Raw genomic sequence first — 9529 nt, 5'->3', positions numbered from 1 at the left:
TTTCACCATGGACAGATCCTCCGAAATGAAAATAAATAAGGAAACACAAGCTTTAAATGACACATTAAACAAGTTGGACTAAACTGATATTTATAGGACATTCCACCCAAAAACAACAGAATACACTTTCTTCTCTAGTGCTCGTGGAACATTCTCTAGGATGGATCACATCTTGGGTCACAAATCAAGCCTTGGTAAATTTAAGAAAATTGAAATTGTATCAAGTATCTTTTCCGACCACAACACTATGACACTAGATATCAATTACAGGAAAAGATCTGTAAAAATACAAACACATGGAGGCTGAACAATACACTACTTAATAACGAAGTGATCACTGAAGAAATCAAAGAGGAAATCAAAAAAATACCTAGAAAATAAGACAATGCAAACACGACAATCCAAAACCTATGGAATGCAGCAAAAGCAGTTCTTAGTGGGAAGTTTATAGCAACAAAATCCTGCCTCAAGAAGCATCTCAAAAAAACAACCTAACCTTACACCTAAAACAATTAGAGAAAGAAGAATGAAAAAAACAAAACAAAGTTAGTAGAAGGAAAGAAATCATGAAGATCAGATCATAAATAAATGAAAAAGAAATGAAGGAAATGACAGCAAAGATCAATAACGCTAAAAGTTGATTATTTGAGAAAATAAACAAAATTGGTAAACTATTAGCCAGGCTCATCAAGAAAACAAGGAAGAAGAATCAAACCAATAGAGTTAGAAATGAAAAAGGAGAAGTAACAACTGACCCTGCAGAAATACAAAGGATCATGAGAGATTACTACAAGCAACCATATGCCAATAAAATGGACAACCTGGAAGAAATAGACAAATTCTTAGAAAAGCACAACCTTCTGAGACTGAACCATGAAGAAATAAAAAATAGAAACAGACCAATCACAAGCACTGAAATTGAAATTGGGATTAAAAATCTTCCAACAAACAAAAACCCATGACCAGATGGCTTCACAGGTGAATTCCAGCAAACATTTAGAGAAGAGCTAACACCTATACTTCTCAAACTCTTCCAAAATATAGCAGAGGGAGGTACACTGCCAAACTCATTCTATGGGGCCACCATCACCCTGATACCAAAACCAGACAAAGATGTCACAAAGAGAGAAAACTACTGGCCAATATCACTGCTGAACATAGATGCAAAAATCCTCAACAAAATACTGGAAAACAGAATCCAACAGCACATTAAAAGAATCACACAGCATGATCAAGTGGGGTTTATCCCAGGAATGCAAGGATTCTTCAATATACACAAATCAATCAATGTGATAAACCATATTAACATATTGAAGGAGAAAAAACATTTGATCTTCTCAATAGATGCAGAAAAAGCTTTTGACAAAATTCAACACGAATTTATGATAAAAAAAAAAACTGCAGAAAATAGGCATAGAGGGAACTTACCTGAACATAATAAAGGCCATATATGACAAACCCACAGCCAACGTCATTCTCAATGGTGAAAAACTGAAAACTCCTCCACTAAGATCATGAAAAAGACAAGGTTGCCCACTCTCACTGCTATTGTTTAACATAGTTTTGGAAGCTTTAGCCACAGCGATCAGAGAAGAAAAAGAAATAAAAGGAATCTAAATCGGAAAAGAAGAAGTAAAAGTGTCACTGTTTGAAGATATCATGATACTATACATAGAGACTCCTAAAGATGCTACCAGAAGACTACTAGAGATAATCAACAAATTTGGTAAAGTAGCAGGATACAAAATTAATGCACAGAAATATCTCACATTCCTATAAACTAATGATGAAAATTCTGAAAGAGAAAATAAGGAAACACTCCCATTTACCACTGCAACACAATGAATAAAATACCCAGGAAGAAACCTACCTAAGGAGACAAAAGACCTGTATGCAGAAAAATATAGGACACTGATGAAAGAAAGTAAAGATGATACAAACAGATGGAGAGATATACCGTGTTCTTGGATTGGAAGAATCAACATTGTGAAAATTATTATACTACCCAAAGCAATCTACAGATTCAATGCCATCCTGATTAAATTACCAATGGCATTTTTCACAGAAGTAGAACAAAAAATTTCACAATTTGCATGGAAACACAAAAGACCCTGAAAAGCCAAAGCAATCTTGAGAAAGAAAAATGGAGCTGGAGGAATTAAGCTCCTTGACTTCAGACTCTAGTACAAAGCTACAGTAATCAAGACAGTAAGGCACTGGCACCAAAACAGAAATATAGAGAAATGGAACATGATAGAAAGCCCATAGACACACCCACACACATATGGTCGCCTTATTTTTGTTAAAGGATGCAAGAATATACAACGGAGAAAAGACAGCCTCTTTAATAAGTGGAGCTGGGAAAACTGGACAGCTACATGTAAAAGAAAGAAATTAGAACACTCCCTAACACCATATACAAAAACAGACTCAAAATGGATTAAAGACCTAAATGTAAGGCCAGGCACTATAAAACTCTTAGAGGAAAACATAGGCAGAGCACTCTATGACATAAATCACAGCAAGATCCTTTGTGACCCACCTCCTAGAGAAATAGAAATAAAAACAAAAATAAATAAATGAGACCTAATGAAACTTAAACTCTTTTACACAGCAAAGGAAACCATAAACAAGACAAAAAGAATGGGAGAAAATATTTGCAAATGAAGCAACTGAGAAAGAATTAATCTCCAAAGTATACAAGAAGCTCACACAGCTCAATATCAAAAAAAACAAAACAAAACAAACAAACAAACAAAAAAACCCAATCTAAAAATGGGCAGAAGACCTAAATAGACATTTCTCCAAAGAAGATATACAGATTGCCAACAAACACATGATAGGATGCTCAATGTCACTAACCATTAGAGAAATGCAAATTAAAACTACAATGAGATATCACCTCACACCAGTCAGAATGTCCATCATCAAAAAAATCAACAAACAATAAATGCTGGAGAGGGTGTGGATAAAAGGAACCCTCTTACACTGTTGGTGAGGATGTAAATTGATACAGCCACTATGGAGAACAGTATGGAGTTTCCTTAAAAAAATAAAAACGGGACTACCATATGACCCAGCAGTCCCACTACTGGGCGTATACACTGAGAAAACCATAATTCAAAAAGAGTCATGTACCACAATATCCATTGCAGCACTATTTACAATAGCCAGGACATGGAAGCAACCTACGTGTCCATCAACAGATGAATGGATAAAGAAGATGTGGCACATGTATGCAATGGAATATTACTCAGCTATAAAAAGAAATGAAATTGAGTTATTTGTACTGAGGTGGATGGAACTAGAGTCTGTCATACAGAGTGAAGTAAGTCAGAAAGAAAAAAACAAATATCATATGCTGAAACATATATACGGAATTAAAAAAAAAAAAAAAGTATTCTGAAGAACCTAGGGGCAGGACAGGATGTAGAGAATGGACTTGAGGACATGAGGAGGGGGAAGGGTAAGCTGAGACGAGGTGAGAGAGTGGCATGGACATATAGACATTAGCAAATGTAAAATAGATAGCTAGTGGGAAGCAGCTGCACAGCACAGGGAGATCAGCTCGGTGCTTTGTGACCACCTAGAGGGGTGGGATAGGGAGGGTGGGAGGCAGACACAAGAGGGAGGAGATATGGGGATATATGTATATGCATAGCTGATTCACTTTATTTTATAGCAGAGACTAACACACCATTGTAAAGCAATTATACTCCAATAAAAATGTTAAAAAAATAAAATGTCTAAGTAAGTGAAGTTTATTAAATATATAAAAATGATAATTTTCTCTCTGAATTTGTATTTTCTTAAGAAGGAAAATGAAACTTTTCAGAATAGTTGCTTTTTTATTACGTAAGTAATTAATGTTAGTTGTAGAGTAATTAGAAATTGCAAGAAATGTAAAGAAGAGAACAAAAGTTGCCCATATTTTTACTACCCAGAAAAAAAAAAAAAAAACAAGAAAGGAAAATATAATATGGCCTTTTTTTATATAGGCCACCACCTGGTTTATTTTACAACATGTCCACACTGCACTGAGCACCAATGCAGATGTTACAAAGAAACCCACAGTCCTGTCCCAGCAGGGAACAGGTCCAGTGTATGACTTGGGGTGGTCTTGGCATGGGTGAGGGAGAAAAGAAAGGATAGGAAAGAAGAACAGACATTATTTCCCAGTCCTGTTCCAGAATCTGAGTGATGAAATGCAAGGATTTTAAGCTGTTCTTAATCCCCTTCTCTCAGTCAGCTGATGGTCAAATATGGAATCTGGGCTGGTAGATCAGCTGGAACTGGGCAAAACAAGGGCACAGTGTTTAAAATAGCATCCACAATATTACTGCCCAAAGTAGGCGAAATGAGCTATGCTTTTCAACTGATGCTTTTTACTTTTTCTTGTTTTATGAACTCTTACAAGTTTAGAAGATATCAGAATTATACAACCACAATCACAAAAGAGCATCTGCTCAGTGTAAAAATATTATTGTTTAGGAAAAATAGTTCAATAAATATACAGAGGGAAATGAACTAAGTTGAATACTACCAATACAGAAAGGCAGTTTGGGCTCCTTTATTTTTATTTTTTTTCAATTATGGCCCCACAAAACTATGTAGTATATTATGAAGACTGAGAATATCTTTTATGTTAAAATCCAGTCTTTAAATCTAGCTGCTTCTTTAAAATTAGCATTTTAAAAAGTTATTTTTGCTCCCATATTTTTCCTCTGAAACAGAATGTAAGAAAACTGGCAGGTGCTCTTTCCCATTCCAGAGGCACAGACAGGGTTTCTTTATGTTTGGTGACAACCGTGGTTCTTGGTTTCTGGTACACTTGAGCCTCTGGCACCTTTGGGTCTCCAGCAGCTTCCTGGGAATACAGGGCTGAGATCCCCATATTCCAGAGCAAAGGAGCCAATCTAAAGGACTTGTGTCTTGGAAAGAGAGAATGCCATCTCCTTAGCTCTGGGTCCCCATTATCTGAGGGAAGTAGAGAGAACAGGTAGGAGCAAAGCTTTGTGTCATCAAGTCACTGCTGGAGAAGGCAGTAAAGCAAGCCTAGAGCCTGCCCAGTGGCCTAGTTGTGAGAATCAAAATGCCTTCTCAGAAGTATAGGCTTCCTGTTTATGATCTAAAATAGATGCTTTTGAAATGATTTATCTGGACTTGTGGAAGGCAGTTGCTCATTACATATTATCTAACTTTAGATTTTCTACTTGATCATTCACACCAAATCAGGCTTTAAAAATAGACCAAACTAGACTGGAATATGTACATTTCAACAGATCCAAAACTGCAGAAGGCTTATATCACTTACTGACACAGCACCAGACCCAAGGACTCCATTGATATAAATATTTCCAAATTTCTTTGCATTTTAATAACACCAGAGAATGGTTGGTACAAAGACACAATTACATTTTCTAACATTGATTGAGTTATATTGTTTATCTAAGTTATAAACCGATTTACATAGTTTTGCTCCACTTTCTATGCATTTTTCCCTTCAAATCAACTTTTACAAAGTTTATATCTTTAAAAAAAAATTCAAAAGACAAATGCTTAAAGGAGCAAGTCTTCTGAGTTATCTTTCCTTCGATTGCTGTTGGCAAGTGGATGGATCATCATGGATTTTGAGTGGGTGGCCAAGCATTTCCGTGGGTCACCTTACCCCACGTTTGGGGACAGGGGAAATTGGAAACTATATCTTTGAATGATGTTGGAAGAAGGGCACAGTTCTTCAGCTCTTGAGGATTAGTACCTTCTGGACACGTTCTGCATGACCACAATGATGATCCCACCAATGAATCCAGTGGCTTGAAAGACCCCAACAACAGCTCTAACCCAGGTCACTCACGAAGGCATCATTCTCAACTATCTTCCCTGTCTCTCCACCCACTTTCTCCATGGAGTGACTAGTTGCGGATTAGAGGCTGTGCTCTGGCTTCTCTGGGGCATGGGCTGTGCTTTCTGGAGTTGGCAGATACTCTGTGCGAATGTCTGTTATACTCTGCACTTGTTGGCAACAGAGCTGTCGAGCCAGCAGACTCATAGGGCTCTTCGCTGCCACCTGGGGCTGCCATGCCACCTCCCACACCTGGGATCATTATGTCTTCTGGCCAGACTCTGTTGGCTCCTTCTGCCAGACCCAGGGAGATATGATTGCCAGAAAGAAAGAGCTGGACTGGCATCTTCCACATCATCTGACTTGTTCTCTTTGGGGAGGGCAGCTAGCTTCGGTGCAGGGGGAAATTTTAAAGCTCTGCAGCCACAGGTCCTGGTGGGGTGAGAGTCAGGGCTGGAATGCAGGAAGCAAAACTCAGGGCCAGAGGGATCACCAAGCTCCCTTCAACCCCAGCAGGCAGAGGAGCAAACTTTGCATCTGGGAACTTTCCCAGCAAGTCAGTACTTACATCTCCCAAAGAGGGTGGGAAGAGGTATGTTGTAAGCTCACCAGGCCTGCCTTCTGGCTCACTTCGGCCAGTGTGAAAAGGATGACCCTTTTAAAGTTACAGGGCCACAGCTGCAGGTCATGGGAGCTGATAGGAAGGCCCTGAGCCCTGACAAAATTTGATTTTATGCTGTTTCCCAGAAGGAGAAAAGGCATGCATTCAATAAGCAGCTTATTTTTTGAGTTTTAAATTTTGTTATTCTATATTTTAAGAGTAAGTCATATGCTTAGGTTTTTCTTGTTATGAGAAGTAAACAGTTCTTTATGTGGCCAATATTCTTAGAACCAAGTATGGAGCTGTTCTTGTAAATATTGAGCTTTATGGCTTTAAGAAAAATAAGTGGCCATCCTCATCTGGGTGAGCTAGACGTGGCTCCCACTAGTAAATTTCCCCCTAGTCCAGGGGACCTGAGCAGGGGGCTCTAGAGGCTGCCTGGAGAACTGGCAGGGAGCTGCCGTGACCCAGTGGCTTTGGCAGTTTGGGAAAAGAGGCTGCGCTTAAGAGCCTCTCTCTTGACTGGATGTAGCGCTGAGATGCTGGAGCCCAATAATGGACAAGGCATGGATGCCCACATGCCGCTTCCAGCTTGAAGATGGAGGAGGCCACACGAAAGAACAAGAATGGTCTCTGGGAACTGATAGTGACCCTCAGCCCACAGCAAGAAGACGGGACCTCAGTCCTGCAACCATACAGAATGAATTCTGCCAACTACCTGAATAAGCCTGGAAGTGCATTCTTCTCCAGAACCTCCGTGTAAGAGCCCAGCCTGGCCAACATTTCATTTTGACCTCATGCACAGTCAAGCCCACCCAGCTTCTAACCTACAGAACTGTGAACTAATACATGGATGTTCTTTAAGCCACAAAGTTAGTAGTAATTTTTTAGGCAGCAGTTGAAAACTAATACAGACGACCTCTTAGCATCAGAGCTGTGGCTTCATCTAAAATCTTTAACAGCCTAGGATTTTGGTTTAACCAGATAAACTATGTGGTAGGGGAAGGAGTGAAGATGAGGTGTAAGATGACAAAAACAGACTAGTTACCCTGGAGTGAAATAATAAGAAATATATGTGTTGGTCTCTTGAAACGGTTCCTGATGCAGAGCTCCTAAACCCATTGTAAAGAGGGGTGATAGGAGAATCTTTTGTTCTAACTTTTAGTCCTTGATCCCAGTGGGTGACACAGAGCTCCTGAGATCTTTGAAATTTTCTGAGTGATAGAAATATATGACACCAAACCCCCAAATCCTTTGAAATTTCCTGGAGTGTCTTTTGTTCTAATGAGGTGACTCTTTCTGGGTTCCTGAATGGGGGATGGTCACCAGAAAGACCAAGCCATAATTAGAAGCTTGGGGTTTTAAGCCTCACCTCTCATTCTCCAGAGAGAGGAGAGGGGCTGTAATGGATATAGTAATCAGTCATGCCTTTGTGATGAAGCCTCATTAAAATCCCAATAGTAGTGGGTTCAGAGAACTTCAGGGTTGGTGAACACATCCACGTTCCAGGAGCACAGCAGCCCAATCCACCTGCTGACCATTGGCTGCTGTGCTCCTGAGGAGCTCAATGTATCCTTTACCCAAGTCCTTATGCTTCCTCAAGGCATTCTGGGCACAGCAAAGAAGACACAGGCATTCCCTGCTGGCCTGCCATCTGGTGGGTAACAAAGAGGATACCTTCTCCACAGAGATGGGGCGATGCTGTCCAAAGAAGGTCATTTCCTCAGCTGTGGCCATGAAAGGGAGTCCCTGAATGCAGGCAATGACTTTTTCCCTGCAAGAAAAATCGGGCTACCTCTTTGGATGCACCACCAGCAATTTTAGGAAAATCTTCACTTGTTTGCTTTGTAAGCCTCAGTGTACTAGGTCCCCATGTGATGTCTGTGCCTGTGTAACGCTAGGTCTCTGTGTTACTCACAAACCTAACCAGAGCTTCTCTACTCCCTTGACCCTGCAGTTTCAGACAAAGTGCTTCACCTCTCTTGGCAATATTGAGTCCTTTCAAGAATCTTGAAATATCTTGAAATGAAGGCTACAAAGATAAATTCCTAGCCCTGACTGTAGTCTTGTTATCAATAATCTTGCTGTAAGCACCACTTTCGAATTTGTGATTTACTCTCTCTGGATCTGAAAACCTGTGATTATAAGGCTCTGAAATCATTGCTTAAATTATATTCCCCATATCGTCAACTTGAGAAGCTCCATACTGGGAGGCTGAACTGTTCTTCTCAACATTTCAACACTCTGTCATTACTGCAACTTCCAGTTGGTCAATATCGGGTGAACCAAGGCAACACTTCTTGAATTCTTTACAGAAATCAAAAAAGGAATAGAAATATTCAATCAATAATACTTTCTTCTTGGAAACCTCATGATGCAGGATTTGCCTGACATGAAGCTGCCCTTCAGTACAGAGAGAGAAGAAGGTTCCTACCCCAGGGTTCAGTTGATTGTCCACTGGTTAAACTACTGGAGGGCTTGGCCCAGCTGGCACAGAGAACAGGCTTTTACATTCCATCTTAGTTTCTTTTACACAATTAATTCTTGGTCAGTTCCAATTCAACTGGTCTATTACTTCGTACAACTGTCCCAAATTCTTGTTGGCCAGATCCACGCCTTTCCATAACAGCAGGATCAGCTCCTTCTCATGGGAGCCCAGCCTGGTCCCGGTGGCCCCAGCAGTGATCCCAAAAGCGTCACCGAGTAATCTGGAGATGCTGTCATGACAATAGATGGGGAGAGAAGTGCCATCGAGAGATGGTGAGATGGGGAGGAAGTGAAAACGGGATAACCTGTGCTAAAATCCTCTTCGGAGAGAAAAAGAAAGAGTGTGCACCCCTCTCCACCTTCCACGTAGTCCCTGGAATCAAAAGGGGTAACCAACACCCCAAGGCCGCACCTGACCGGTGTCCACACTCCGGGCAGGAGGCGTGCATGCTGACCTCTGAGGGCCTCCCCAGTTCTCTCTGAGCAGGTGGCCACGCCGCTGGGCCGGCGACCCCCTCCAGCTGCTGGAGCGCCAACCTCCACGGGTGTGCTCAGGCTCCCAGGCCCTGCGGCTACATCTTCGAAGCGGCTTTGGTGAC

General features: G+C 40.7%; 2 pseudogenes; both read right to left on the bottom strand.

Annotated features, from left to right (window-relative positions):
* Positions 1-5751: 5751 nt before the first annotated feature.
* On the bottom strand, positions 5752-6049 carry LOC114896260 (annotated as a pseudogene).
* Positions 6050-7419: 1370 nt separating this feature from the next.
* On the bottom strand, positions 7420-9179 carry LOC114896259 (annotated as a pseudogene).
* Positions 9180-9529: the final 350 nt, after the last annotated feature.

Source organism: Monodon monoceros, unplaced genomic scaffold (assembly GCF_005190385.1).
Source record: "Monodon monoceros isolate NGI ecotype Baffin Bay Population unplaced genomic scaffold, NGI_Narwhal_1 Super_Scaffold_15, whole genome shotgun sequence".
Classification (NCBI taxonomy): Eukaryota; Metazoa; Chordata; class Mammalia; order Artiodactyla; family Monodontidae; genus Monodon; species Monodon monoceros.
Note: the sequence above shows the minus strand (reverse complement) of the source record. Positions and strands in the feature narration are given on the sequence as shown.